Source organism: Panthera pardus, unplaced genomic scaffold (assembly GCF_024362965.1).
Source record: "Panthera pardus isolate Hobbes unplaced genomic scaffold, ASM2436296v1 HiC_scaffold_20, whole genome shotgun sequence".
Lineage (NCBI taxonomy): Eukaryota > Metazoa > Chordata > Mammalia > Carnivora > Felidae > Panthera > Panthera pardus.
The window spans coordinates 82,069,888-82,084,788 of NW_026526766.1; the positions used below are offsets into that span (position 1 = coordinate 82,069,888).

Sequence of the window (14,901 nt, forward strand, 5' to 3'; positions counted from 1 at the left end):
ACAATGGAGCCATGCTTTAGTTAAATCGTTGCTCTTGGTGGAATCCCAGGGAGCCTGAATAATTGACAGTGTGGTCAGCAGCTGACCGCTGACTTCCCAACACGGTGGAAATCGATCTGGTCAACGTTTACTGGCCGGGCCCCTGGAGGCCTGGGGGTCAGAGGTGAGAAATACTGCCCCATCCTGAGTCCTAATCGAGCAGCATGACCGGAGTCAGGCAGACACTCCATGTGCTCAGTCCTGCCCTCCTCCGAGTCCGTTTCCTTCCCTCTCCTCACAGGCTCTTCACAGAACAGGAGGCGGTATGTACATCAGGAGGAGGGTGCAAACAGTGGGCAGGAGGGGAAGATGATGAGTCTGATTTGGAATGTGTTTGCGTCCAAAGTGCCCACGGCAGAGCCCGGAGGAGAAGGTCCAGTCTCCGGATAATTGCGTCTGGAGCCGATGGGAATGTGCAGCTTGAAGTGGTCCCTGAAGCCACGGGAGGGGAAGGGGCCATCCAGGGGGAGTGCAGAGCGAGGGAAGGAAGCAGTACAGGCACTGAAGGCCACTGATATTTAAGGAATGGCTGTGGGTCCAGGAAGAAGAGACCTCGAGAGGGACAGACAAGGAGCTGCGGGGGAGAAGCAGTGGGGGTGAAGGTCAGAAGGTGGAAGGCTGCCCAGAGGTCGGTGAAGGTCAGGACCTGCTGGATGGAGCCACAAGAAGGCTTAGCAGGGACCGCCGTGGGGGCAGTCGGGGATGAGAGAGGGTGTTGGGTGGGATGGAAAGAGAGCCTGATTTTCCTATTAGCAGGGTCTCTAGAGGCAGGGCCATGAGGGGAGCCTAAGAGCACCCACACGTTTGCTCATATAGATGGAGCTCAGGCATCATTAGGAACACTTAGAATTTAGACCTAGATAAGCCACTACTTGTAAAAATCCCAATTAAAAAAAAAACTTTTTTTGATGTTTATTTTTTGAGAGAAACAGAGAGCATGGAGGGGGGGGGAGGGGCAGAGAGAGAAGGGGACAGATGATCCAAAGCAGGCTCTACACTGACAGCACAGAGCCCAATGCGGGGCTCAAACCCATGGACCCGTGAGATCATGGCCTGAGCTGAAGGCAGACGCTTAACCTTGACTGACTGAGCCACCCAGGTGCCCCTAAAAATCCTAATGTTTAATCACTAAATTCTACTCCTGAAACCATTATTACACTATATATTAACTAACTTGGATTTAAATATAATTTAAAAAAAAAACCCCAAAACCCTGGGGCTCTGGGTAACTCAGTTGGTTGAGTATCTGGCTTCAGCTCAGGTCACGTTCTTACATTTCGGTTCATGAGTTTGAGCCCCACACCAGGCTTGCTGCTGTCAGCACAGAGCCTGCTTTGGATTTTACATCCACATCTCTCTCTGCCCCTTTCCTGCTCACACTTTCTCTCTCTCCCTCTCTCTCAAAATAAAGAGGCATGAGAAATAATTTAAAAATCCCAATTTTTAGTCTGATAGTTAAGCCTTTTTCAACCTAGTCTCTGCTGTCTTTTCCAGCCTCTTCCCCCACAGCTCTCATCCAGAAAGCTCCTATTAACCCTTTAAATCCCACTTTGAACACCACCTCCCGCCCCATATGATTCCTGACATCTCCCCACGTAGACACACTCACCCTCTCCTCCGTACCTTGTTCATTCATTCATTCCTTCATTCACGGGTGCTGACTGCACACCTACTATGTGCCAGTCTCTGTGCAGACCCTGGGGATTCAGTGGGAATAAGACAGACAGTGACAAACTACATTTCCAACTAGCTGAGGCCAAAAATGGGGAACTTAAGGAAGCAATGAATAACCATACCTAAATGAATACCAAACCAGCAGGGTCACAACTAAACAAACCATGGGCCAGGATGCAGCCAGCTCCCTCTCCTTCCCTTTCCCCTCCCCTCCCCGCATCCCCTCCTTCTCTTTCTTCTTTTCTTCTCTCTCTGTCTCTCTGCCTCTGTCTCTCTCTCTTCAGCCTCTCTGTCCTACTCAATTGGCTTCCCTTACTTTGTGGGAAACTTGACCACTCTCAACTCTGAGCCCCCACAGGGAAGAGTGTAACTGGTGACCCCGAGTTCCACTTTAGAAAATCAACTGCAGAGGGGCACCTGGGTGGCTCAGTCAGTTGAGTGTCCAACTCTTGATTTTGGTTTAAGTCGTGATCCCTGGGTCATGGGATCAAGCCATGCGTCCCGCTCCATGCTGAGTATGAAGCCTACTTGAGAGTCTCTCTCTCTCTCCCTCTGCCCCTCTCCCCTGCTCATGCTCTCTCTCTCAAAAGAAAGGAAAGGAAAAGAAAAAAAGAGAAAGAGAAAGAAGAAGCAAAAAAACAGCAACTGCAGAGAAGGGCCTATCTGGCCTGGCTTGGGTCCAGAGCCCGGCCCTCCCTAACCAGTCAGCTGAAGCTGGAGAGTGGGGTTATGTGACACCATGGCGGCCTCTGCTGGGACCACCTACCTCTAGGGTGGGGAGAGGAGCTGGCCCCAGAAGGAAGTAGGGATCTCTTTCCAGAAAGAATGGCCCCGGGAGGATGGGGTGGTCCTCCAACCCATTAGGGGTCTCATAAAGCAAAGGGGCCTTGCATCATGGAGGAGGGAATCCTGTTACCAGCAGTCCAGGGGGGATCCTCACCTTTCTGGCGCCCCAGACCCCTCTGGCACTGAGCGAAGACGATGGACCTCTTCTCAGAATAACAGTTTCAAATGCATAAAATACACAGGATTGCAAAGAAAACCAATTATGTTGGTTCTGCCCACAGCCCTCTTGAGAACTTTGGATGTCGAAGGAGTGTGAACAGACAGGTTAATTAGAGATTTGCTCAGAATCTCCTGGAGGAAAGAGCCAGGAGCCTTGGCTTCTCCCTTGAGTGTGGAAGCTGTTAGTCCTGTGTGTGGGGGGTGGGGGAGGTGGGGGGGGGGGTCTGGGATGGCCCTGGGTGAAGCTGGCAGCAAAGGAAATCCTGGAGGGCGTGGGTTGGTGGCCTGGCTCCAGCACGGGCTGCATAAGAAGGGTTCTCGGCTGCAGTTAGTAAAAACTGACTCCAGTTAACCTAAAGGAATTGTCTGGAAAAGTGTCAGGTGGTGCATGCAAGGGAACTGGAGAAACAGGCTTAACAGGAACCCAGAGAGTTAAAGCCCAGCCAAGGTGCCATCTGCCAGCTGGTCCCTGGGGCTCCTGCTGGCACCTTGGGACATGGAGATGATGTATCACACATCACTAGATGCCATTCTGCTGCAGTGGCCTTTAAAGTTCGACTGGCCCTGTGCCTGTGTCACTGTAAAGATTCAAAGTCCTTGGGGTGCACCTGGGTGTCTTGGTCCGTTGAGCATCCGACTTTGGCTCAGGTCACTATCTCGCCGTTCCTGAGTTCCAGCCCCGAGTCAGGCTCTGTGCTGACAGCTCGGAGCCTGGAGCCTGCTTCGGATTCTGCGTCTCCCTCTCTCTCTGCCCCTCCCCTGCTTGTGCTCTTTCTCTGTCTCTCAAACATAATAAATGTTGAAAAAAATTAAAATACAAAACAAAGCAAAGTCCTGGGAGGGCACGTCCATTTGGCCACACTCTGGGCCACATGTCCCTATTCTAGCTGATGGGGGTGCAGATATCTGCCCCGATCAGCTTCTGTAATGGGAGGTCCTCTCACCATCTTGGGATCCCCCAAATAGATACTGGTTAACAAAAGTGGCAAATGTGTGCTATAGCTAGTTCTTTTCTTTTTTTTTTAAAGTTCATACATGTATTTTGAGAGAGAGAGAGAGAGAGAGAGAGAGAGAGAGAGAGAGAGAGAGAGTGTGTGTGTGTGTGTGTGTGTGTGTGTGTGTGTGAGCTGGGGAGGGGCAGAGAGAATCCCAAGCAGGCTCTGTGCTGCCCGCATGGAGCCCAACAACGCGGGGCTTAAACCCACGAACTCCAAGATCATGACATGAGCTGAAGTCGGACACTTAACCAGCTGAGCCACCCAGATGCCCTGCTATAGGTGGCTCTGAGGGACGTGTGCATACATGCATGTGTGCACGTGCGTGTGCACATGCATGCAGGTGAACTGAGGAGCCAGGCCATCTCTCCAGAGCTGTTCTATTGAGAGCCCAGGCCTGTGGCAGTGTGAAGTGACAGGTGACCTGGGGAGAGAGGCTCCCTCCACCTCCCCCGAAAAGGAAAGACTGCAGAGAATAGGGCCTTTCAGAAAATGAACCAGGCGTTCCAGTTTCTTCTCTGCAGTCTTTTAGAAACAGAGATCGCTGACTCCTTTTGGACTGAGTTGGCAAGGACCCCAGCAGTCTCAGTCTTATCGTGGGATGGGGTCTCTCTAGAGAGAAGTAAATAGACTTCCAGTGATCAATGGGAGGGAGGGCTCAAAAAGACAAGTCCTTATTCTGAACCTCAGGCTGAGGACATTAGCTGCCTGCACCTGCTACCGCACCCCACCGCCTCCACGCTGTGAGCCCCAAGAGGGCAGGTCTGCCTTCTTAGCCATCCCTGCCCAGGCAGCTTCTAGCCCAGGGCCAGACACTGAGACCTGGTCCACTACCCACCAGTCTGTGTCTTCTTCCTTCTGAACACACAGCCAGACTACACTTCCCAACCTCATTTGCAGTTAGGTATGGAATATGACTTAGGAATGGCCAATGGAACATGCATAGAAGCAACATGGGCCACTCCCCAGCCTGACATTAATTACAACAACAAAAAAAAAAGACTCCAGGCACTTGGGTGGCTCAGTTGGTTAAACATCCATGGTTACACATGGCTCAGGTCATGATCTCATGGTTCATGAGTTCAAGCCCCGTGTCGGGCTCTATGTTGACAGCTTGGAGCCTGGAGCCTGCTTCAGATTCTCTGTCTCCCTCTCTCTCTGCCCCTCGTCCACTCACACTCTGTCTCTGTCTCTCCCCAAAATAGATAAGCATTAAAAATTTTTTTTAATTAAAAAAAACCTGTAAAAATCTGTAAAAATGTGCAATCTTCAGAATTCTTTCCCCATCCAGCTGAAAGCGGATGATTCTGAGGCCCTAGAGGAGGGTGCAGCCACAAGTAAGGAACCTGGGTCCATGAGTTACCATCTAGAAGGCTCATTCATTAACCAAAACACCTGCCATGTGAGCAAGAAAGACAACTCCACTGTGCCACTGAGGTTGAGGGCCTATCTATTATAGCAGCTGGGGCTCACTAATACACTCAGAAAACAGTTGCTGAACAAGGTGTTCTCTGATCTTGGACAAAGGACAGTCCTGGGCCTCAGATTCCTCCACTAGGAGAAGACTAGACCTGGTAATGTCTAGGGACCCTTCCTTCTAAAGAAAGGGAAGATTTAAGCCACGCCCACATATGCTCCTGCACTGGGAGCTGTTCCTGTAAGGACACCCTGGAATGCCTTTCTAGATACTATTTCTCCCAAGCACCCAAAGGAGGACAGCATTCTGGAATCTTGTTTTTAACAGACGTCAGTGCAACAAAAACACACGCTAATGACCAGTAAAATGTGCTGACCAACTCCAATGACAAAATGTGTTTGTTTATATGTATTTTTATAGTTTACTGGATAATAAAAGGAACTGTATTTTAATCGGATGCTTTTGTGAATCAGGTGCGGACCTCCACACGCCTCTCTATGCACCACCAGCACTGCAGGGAAAGAGGAAGAGGCAGTTTTTGTTCTTAGTGCCTTGTGATCCTGTGGGACTATGTGGCCGTCCTTGTCGCTGTTTTCTCCAGCATCTCCAAGGCTGGCAGGAGGGGGAGTGCGAGGGGAAGACGGAGAACAGCAGAAGTTGTTGTGGAGCTCCCTAGCAGGAGCTGGGGTCCTTCTCCCCTTTCTGATGGGGAGAACAGGCATGGGCTGGGACTCGGTCACGCAGGCCCTTGGACTGTCGTGATGGCTCACATTGTGTGTGCCAGGCACTGCTCTGAATGCTTCACATACGCTAACTCATTTAAACCTCACGATCACCTTTGGTGGGGACGAGGGCTCATTTTACAGATGGGGAAACCGGGGCACGGAGAGGTTGAGAACTAGCCCAAGGTCACACAGCTGGTGTGCTCTCACCTGGCCTGACTTTGGTTCCAGAACTGCCTCTCTCGGTGGGGAGAAAGATTTTGATCCTTATCCTAAAAGCCACCGACAGCAGAGGAGAGGAACAGCCTAGTAAACACAGACTCTAAAGCAGGGGCTCTCACCGGGGCGGAGGGGGATTTTGCCCCCGAGGGGACATATGGCGATGTTCAGAGACATTTTCGAGTGTCACAAGTGAGGAGGACGTGCTACCAGCATCTAGAGGGTAGAGGCCAGGGCTAAGACATCCTATAATGCACAGGAGGGCCCCCCACCCCCAAAACAAAGAATTACCTGGCCAAAAAGATGTCAATAGTGCCAAAGCTGAGAGAAATCTGTGCTCAAGTCAGACAGGCCTGCAGCCTCTGCCACTTCCTAGCTGTGTGGCCCTGGGCAACTGACTTCCCCTCTCTGAGCCTTAACATCTTTGGAGAACACTGGGCATGGCAATGATGAGAGCAAGCCCTGACACATGGGGAGGGCTCAATAAATGCCTCCTCTTCCGCTTCCCTGTGCTTCCCCCACCCCTCGCCCTGCCCCAGGCCCCGCCACATGTCTTGAGCAAGAAACAGAGCCCGGCCTTCCGCAGTGAGTCTGGGAGAGTTATGAGTTTATATTCCCCTGCTCACTCCTGGCTGTGCCGACGTCCTCAGCTCCTCTAATTACTTATTTAAAGGCTATCGATTCCTTGGCTGCTGCCGGGCGGCCTCGCGGAATTGCAGGTCTCGCAAATAGCTGAAGCGCCCGGCAGCCACTGGGGCCTCGGCCTGACATAACCAGGCAGGGGGTTATTTTCGCCGGGGATGCTTGTGAAATATTCATGTGCTGATTTAAATACCGAGGATGTCAGAGCTAGAAAGGGCCAGAGAGATCATAACGGCAAAGCTTACCCTGATTCAGAAGAGAATGCAGCTGGATGTGGTTCGGAGGGAGCCGGGCAGAAGCGGAGACCCGTGCGTGTAGGTTCAAGACAGATACAAGGCCCCGTGCTCAACGTGGGACCTCGGGCGGGTCGCTTGCCCATTCTGGGCCTTTCAACTGTAGTGAGAAAAAGGGGTTGGTGAGGCTGAACTGAGATGGGTATATAAAAATAAACCCAGCACATAGTAGGCCTGCAAAATGTAATTGCATTTGAAGTCAGCGAGCCCGTCTGAGCCTGAATTTCCTCTTCTAGATATTTCCTAGGGTTGTTAAAGCTATATGAGATCACACATGTGATCACCATTTATCAGGCCAGAGACAAAGTGATAGCTGATAAATTTTAACTGTGTGTGACTAGCACATATTAGTGCCCAGGTGCTGTGCTAAGTCCCAGGTGCTGTGCTAAGTCCCAGGTGCTGTGCTAATTGCTTAACAGGCAATAGTTCTCTGAATCTCCCAACAACCATGGTGAAAGTTGATTTATCGGAGTCCCGGTGGCCGATGTGCTGGTGAACTGACTGTCAGGGGCAGAGTGGGGATGGAAGGGGAGGCCGGGGAAATCCTGATTTGCAATGTTTGCCAATTTACGTGGTGTCAATACTCCCACCGTGGCCCACTCCAAGCTAGCGACATGACGTCACCAAACAGAGTTGCAGTGAGATGTGCACACTGCTGGATCTCTGTTCACAGATGAGGAAACTGAGGCTCAGAGAGGTTGAGTGATCTGCCCCAGAGAATTGGCTGAAACAGATCTATTCACCCCCTTAAATGTCAGCCCTCACCTGTCTCCCGGGTCAGAGCTGAATGGGGTCACCGAGGCTGACTTGGCCAAGGTCACATATCATGATGGGTCAGCACTAGAACATTCTCCCAGGCCGGGGTTCTTCCCGTCAGGTACTGAGCCAGGCTGGGGGCCCCACGTGACCTCCCCTCCCACCCCCGTAGCTTGGTCAGGAAGGTAATGGAACCACACTTTATGGAGCACTGGCTCTAGGCTGGACCCTGTGTTAGGCGATTGATCCCAGCCAACCTGTGCAGTAGGAATTCTGTCAATTAACAGAGGACACCGACATGCACACAGCTGAAGTGACTTGCCCAAGGCCACAGAGCTGGGATGCTGGAGGACAGGGTTCAAACCCAGGTTCTCCAATGCCTGCAAAGCCCACGTCCCTTCCTCTCTCCCATCTGGCCAGGCCCTCACCCTGAACCACCAGCCTACCGACAGCCTGCTCCTCAGGGGGCCCGATGTGGAAACCCCACAGGCATTACAGACAGATTAGTTTAAAAACAAAAAACGAAACACAGTTCTTTTCTCTGTGTCAGGGAGGTATATTGGAATCACCTAGGACTTTTAATAAATCAATCACCACGTCCCACATCAGACATTTGTATCAGGTGTTGGGAAGGAGGTGTGAGGCCCAGGTGGCTCTGGTGGTTAAATACTTTACGGGGAGTAAAGTCCCAGGGAGTCTGATGGGAAGCCTGTCCTGGGAGCCCCTGCCCTGTTTCTTTGTTGCCCTTTGAACCCCTCAGGACAGGCTGTGTTAGACCCTAAAGAAGGACCCCCGAGGGTTACTGTTCACGCGGCCCTCGAAGGAGCCAAGAATGTGTTAGCACTGTGTCGTTTCTGGGGCCTGAGACGGACACACATCAGCTTCAGCCTCGTCCTGAATTAGTCCCTCTGCCACAGAACTGACCTCCAAGAGCGAGAGGCCCCAGACAGCCACAGAAAGCAACTTTCTCAGTCCCCTTCCTCGGTAGCCCCTGTCCCACTCATTTTTACTTGCTACATATTTACCAAATGCCTAGTGGGGGCCAAATACTGGGCTGGGGGCTGGGGATACAACAGTGCGCAGGGACATGGTACCAGCCCTGAAACATCACACAGACCCATGGATGCAACTAGATGAAGCAAACTCGCATTCACTACAATCCCGGGAAGAGCCTGGCTTGGTTCAAAAAAATGAGGTACGCTGCGGGAGGCAGAAGGCAAAATGTTGATGTCTTGCTCCTGAAAAGGGAGGAGAGGAAGAGAAGGCAGGGCAGGAGGGAGAGAGGCAGAAGCCAGCAGGTGGAGAAAGCCTGGGGTGAGCTCAGAGAGACGGCTCTGGAGCAGGTTCCGGTAGACCCTCCTTTGCGACACCTACAGCAAAGGGCGTGTTGCTTGTGCGTGGTTTGTATAAGGAGCTCAGACGAGCTTCCACTCTGGGGCCAACATCATGCAGCCCAGGGACCATAAGGAGATGGGGCTGTGAAAAAAAAAAAAGGTTTCTGCAGAAACGGCAGGGGCAGAAGACTCTAGCTGGATGAAGAGGTCCCAGGGCCCCAGCTGTCATCTGGGTCACATGGTAAGGCAGGCTTTTTATCAAGGAATTGCCCAAATGTGAGGAGGCACAGGAAGGGGAATTGCATGGCCTTGGGAAGTACACTGGGGTTCCCCACGTGGTTTGGGGAGAGGCAGATCACAGTTACCATTGATGGAACAGTCCTTAGGTGCCATTTTGTGCCACACAAATACTCACCAGCTTTTTGCAAGGTAGCAACTATTATTATACCCATTTTATAGCTGAGGAAATGAAGGCTCAAGGGGCTGATGTGACTTGCCTAAAGACACAAAGCTGTGTGTCACAGAGCCAGGATTTGAATCCAGGTCTTTAGGACTTGAAATGCCATGCTCATGACCCCGAAGCTGTAAAGGCTGCCTCACCTTCTATTTCTCCCTTATTGGAAAGCCCACAGGCCTATGGATAGCAGAAGGGACAGAATTTGCATGCACACCAGGCCACCTAAAGGCTGCACGCAAATGTGCATTATCAGGGGCGCCTGGGTGGCTCAGTCAGTTAAGCACCCCACTTCAGCTCAGGTCATGATCCCATGGTTCATGAGCTCGAGCCCTGCCTTGGGCTCTGTGCTGACAGCTCAGAGCCTGGAGCCTACTTCAGATTCTGTGTCTCCCTCTCTCTCTGCCCCACCCCTGCCTGCACTCTGTCTCTGTCTCTCAAAAAATGAATAAACATTAAAAGAAAATTAAAAAAAAAAAAAGAGCATTATCAGTCTAAGTTACAGCTGAGGGACTCCCAGCTCAGAGTAAGGGAACTTGCCCAAGGTCGTAGGTGAGAAAGTTGCAGGGCTGGGATTGGAACCCAAGAACCTGGGGCCTTTGCACCGCCCCCCACATCTGTTTGAAGGCAGCAGCCTCCACCTGCCCCCAGCCCTTGAACCCCTGCTACTCTGTCAACTCGGGGGTAGCAGGCAGTCTGGGCTGGGTCTCTAGAGCAGGCCCAAGTCTGGGCCTCAGAGCAAGGTCATCGGGCAGCCCAGGAGCTCACCACCTTCCCAGCCCACAGGGAAATCTTTAAATGGTGTCAGGTTCATTGCCTTTGTGGTAGAAAAAAGAAAAAAGACAAGGCAGAAGTGCAAGGAAGATGGGGCCCAATTCCTGCTTAACTCATCCCGTTTGGCTGAGTCAGCAATGCAGCGAGGCCTCCCTGGCCTCAGAGGAGAATAGCAGGAATCTGCAGATGCGCTGGAATTTCTCTGCACCGGCTGGCATGGGTGGCGATGGTGCCGAGATCAGAGGGGAAATGGGCTGCTGTCGTGATTCTCTGGTTCTAGTTTCTTCCTCTACCCACTCCCACCCTGCTTCTTGCCCATGGCTTTGAAAGGCCACTCGTTTCAGACTTGCACTCGACAGTCTAGAAAGCCCTTATAAAGAGCCCTAAGGTCTCCAAAGTGATTTATGAATTTGAAGTGCCTTTCAGATTATAAAAAGCTAATCTGCAACAGCCTCCTTAATGCGGCAACGTTCACAAAACACTTTGCAAGTCACTGTGTGGAGTACAGTTTGCAACCTCGTTTGCAGCCAAAAAGTGCCCGCCTCTCAAGAGAGGACTTTACAGTTTGTAAATCCCAGTCGCACCCCTCGCCTCATTTGAACTGCGGACCGCTCCCCTGTGAAGGCTAATAATAATATCTATCACTTTCGAAGCACTTTAACTACGTTAACACATTGCAGTGGCACAGCAATCGGATGATTGTTATCCCCGTTGACAAAGAAGGAGTTCCAGAGGTACAGTGAGACAGAGTATCACAGGGCTGTAGGTAGCAGAGGCTGGGTTTGAGGCACTGACATTCGATGGGACGAAGGCAGGTTTTGTGCCCATTTTTCAGATGAGGCAAATAGAGGCCCACTTCTGCCCTGTTCACTGTGTGACCTTCTCTACAGAATCAAAGGGATAAGCGCTGCCCTGCTCTCTTCCTAGCTCTGAACAAATGTGAGATATGGAAGTGACCAAGGAGGAGGGCCAAGCCCGAGGATACATGGTAGACTCATTCCCTGTGCCACGGCTATTTTTGGCAGGAGTCCACTGAGGCCTGGCTCTGTTCTGCACAGAAGGTCACCTGGAGGCCTCTCCTGAGACCTCCTGTCTCACACACAGGAGGAGGGAGAGTGGGGTAGTTGGGGGAATGGGGCAGGGAACTTCCCTGGGGGCCTGACATAGGGAAGGGAGCTGCAGAGAGGACAGCAGCCTCCCCCTGAGCACCTCTAGTGAAAGGCAGAGAAAAAAAATCATGCAGTCCAACCCACAACCCATCGTACAGATGGGGAAACTGAGGTCCAGAGAGGGGAGGGACTCACTTACGGTCATGCAAAGGCTTGGATGCAAAAGTGGGACTGGAATTTATTTCTAGGCTCTTCCCATGGCACATGCTGGGAATCTGGCTTTTGATCTAACAAGGTCTCAGATCATTTGTTCATTCATTCATTCATTCATTCATTCTTCCATTTATCCAGTCGGTCAGCCAGTCATTCAACAAACATTTCCTGAGTATGTGTTACATGCCAGACCCTAGAGATAATCGTGGTGAATACAGTCATGGTCCTGGCTCTTGTCAGGGCATCGCCTAGAGCAGTGCTTCCCAGTGGCCAGTGCAGTAGCCGCATGTAGCCGTTGAGAACTTGAAATGTGTCTACTCCAACCTGAGATGTGTTGTAAGTATAATATAAGACACACTGGATTTTGAACATTTAGTAAGAAAAAAAAGTTTAAAAAAACCTCAACAATTTAAAAAATCTGGATTACATGAAATGATATTGGAATCTACTGGGTTAAATAAAACATTAAAATTTGGGCCGCCTGGGTGGCTCAGTCGGTGACACGTCCGACTTTGGCTCAGGTCATGATTTCACGGTTCATGAGTTCAAGTCCCCTCAATGGGCTCGCTGCTGTCAGCACAGAGCCTGCTTTGGCTCCTCTGGCCCCCTCTGTCCTTGCCCCTCCCCTGCTCGAACTCTCTTTCTCGCTCTCAAAAATAAACACTAAAAAAATAAAACATTAAAATTAACTTCAGCTGCTTATTTTTTTTAAGTGGCTACTAGAAAATGCAAAGTAAAAATGCCGTAGGTGGGGCATTGTATGGGGCAGCGCCGGTCTGTTGGGAAGGTCTGAAGACGAACAGGGAACCTGCTGGCGGCCTTACCTTTGCCCCCACGCTGGCCAGAGGTGCAGACAGGTTCAGACCACATGTGGAAGGCTGGTCCAGACACAGCGAGGGTCCGAGAGACGGGGCCAACTTACTCCCATGACTTCTCAGTGGGTATCCAGTGCCCTCTGCAGGGGCCCCGGGAGCCCCCTTGCCTCTCTTCCTCCTCCATTTCCTTTCCTGCTCACCCCGGAGCCCAGAGGCCGGCTCCCTTCCACGTCTGTTTCACGCCACCCCCAGATTGTCTCTGACAGATCGAAGGCCACTTCACCTGGTGTGGTCATTGCCCGGCCCTGCCCATGCATCAGAGAGGGGCATTTATGTGAAATGGCACTTCCTGAGGGGCCGAGCACTTGGGGGCACCCGCCCTGTGGCCGCGCTGCCTGCAGCTTGCCCCGTCTCCGCCCTCACCGGCCGTGGCCGCCACCCCTAACGACCCACTGGGTCACAATGGGGCTTCACAAATCGCAGGGAAAGCACGGGAGGGCCTCAGCTGTGGTGGGAGGTTGGGGGGAGGTGGCACTTGAGCTGAAGCCCCTAGGTAGATGTAACCAGAGAGGGACAGCATGCCCGGCAAAGGGAACGGGAGGTACGGAGGCACAGATCTCTGTGGCACAGAGAGCAGGACATGGCGGGAGGTGGGCTCCAGAGATGGTCAGAGGCCAGAGCACAGGATCTTAAGGGCCTCACTGAGTTTGGTCTTTATCTAGAGGACACTGGGGAGCCATGGAAGGCATGGAAGCAGGGGAGTGCCTGGAAGCCTAAAGCTCTCTCTGGCCCCGGACGGGGAGTGAGGGAAGCAGAGCCTGAAGCCCGCTTGCTGTTCTTTGGACGGCTGGGGCTGGCCCGTGGCAGGGCTTACGGGAATCCCAGCTCCACTGCCTCCTCGCTGTGTGATCTTGACCAGACGACCTCCCTCTCTGAATTTGAGTTTCCTCACCTGTGAACTGGAGACGACAGTAGTGATTCTCTGAGGGGGTTTTGGGGTTTGGAGGAAGAATCAGAGACGTACTACTCGTGAAGCTTTTGGCACAAAGTGGGGCCACAAGTGGTGGTCCCCTTTCCTTTCCCTTCCGAGTTCCCACCCCACCTGTCAAACCCCGTGCCCCCACTCCTCAGGCAGCAGGAAGCAGGATCCGCGGAATGGTGCTGCACCGTCAGAGTATTTATAGCTGTGTTCTGTCAGCACGTTGTTGTTCAGTTACACATATATTTTTACATTCTCCTCCGTCACACATGGCTTCTCGGTGTGGTTGAGAAGCGGGGGGGGGGGGGGGTGGGTGGATGCAGAGGGTGGCAGGGTTGGGAGGTGGAGACAGATGGCCCAGGACAGCACCTAGGGACCTGAGGACCCAGCCTGGGTCATTTCTCTCCCAGCTCAGAAACCATCAGTGGCTCCCCACTGCCCTCTGCACAAAGTCCAGACTCCCTCACGGGGCCGGGAGGGGCCCCTCAGGACTCCATGGTGGCATTGTTTTGCCACTTGCTCTCGGCTCCACCCGTCTGAGCAGGAGAAAGGGAGCTGGACTTCACTGCCACTCGGCTCACCAGCTGTGTGACCCAGAGCAAGTCTCTTTACCTTTCTGAGCCAACCCGTGGTTTCCTCTGAGCTGGGGGCACAGCTTCCAAACTCTGGAGCTTCAGTAAGGACTAAACGTAAATGTGCCTGGCCGTGGGCAAATAGTCACTGCGACTGGGTGGGCTCCCGTCTCTGGCCTCAGGGCCTTAGAAAGGATGTTTGCTTCCTCTGCCATCCCCACTGAGGGAGGTCCCACAGGCCCACCTCCTCAGGGAGCCCTCGAGGCCTCCACTCCCACGCAGGGCACGCTATCCTCTCTTGGAGGGGGCTGTGACAGGTCTTCGCCCCAGATCTTTCTCCTCTAGAAGTGGCCGGCACACTCCTGGCGTGAAGGCTTGCCTGGCCCCGCTCTATTCCCACACTGTCCCCCCGACGAGTGGGCACCGTGTCCCCATTCTACAGATGAGGAAATGGATTCAGGAAGGGAAGTGACTCATACAAGATCTCCAGCCCAGGGCTTTGAACTCAGGGCCCCAGGTCACTGCTCTGGGCAGCTATGAACCCAGTGCCAGATGGACAGTCTGCAGAATAAATGGAAGCAGCCCTTCCCTCGGGTAGGTCTTGGGGCATTTCTCTCAGCCTTGGAGCCCAGCCAGGCCCACCTCTCTGGCCCTGGCCTTCGTGCCCCCAGCCTGAGAGCCCAGGGTCCCCATTCCCATGGGGGGCTTGGGGCTGGCTGCTTGTGTCCCAGCTCTGGCCAGTCAAAGGGGGAGGGGCCGGGGTGAGGGCACTGTTGCTAGGCAACAGCCTGGAAAGACCCCAGGCCATCTTGGGAGCAGAAAAAGCCCTTTTCCTGGGAGCTGGAGGTGGGACAGGTGTAATGGCCTTTACCTCTCCTGCACGCCACTG

General features: G+C 52.7%; 1 long non-coding RNA gene across 1 annotated transcript; it reads right to left on the reverse strand.

Moving 5' to 3' along the window:
* Positions 1-8,967: 8,967 nt before the first annotated feature.
* Positions 8,968-12,628, reverse strand: LOC109249971 (uncharacterized). Its single transcript, XR_002072829.2, has 2 exons — positions 12,471-12,628; positions 8,968-9,238 (listed from the first exon to the last, which is right to left on the reverse strand). It is a non-coding gene; the product is annotated as an uncharacterized LOC109249971 (long non-coding RNA).
* Positions 12,629-14,901: the final 2,273 nt, after the last annotated feature.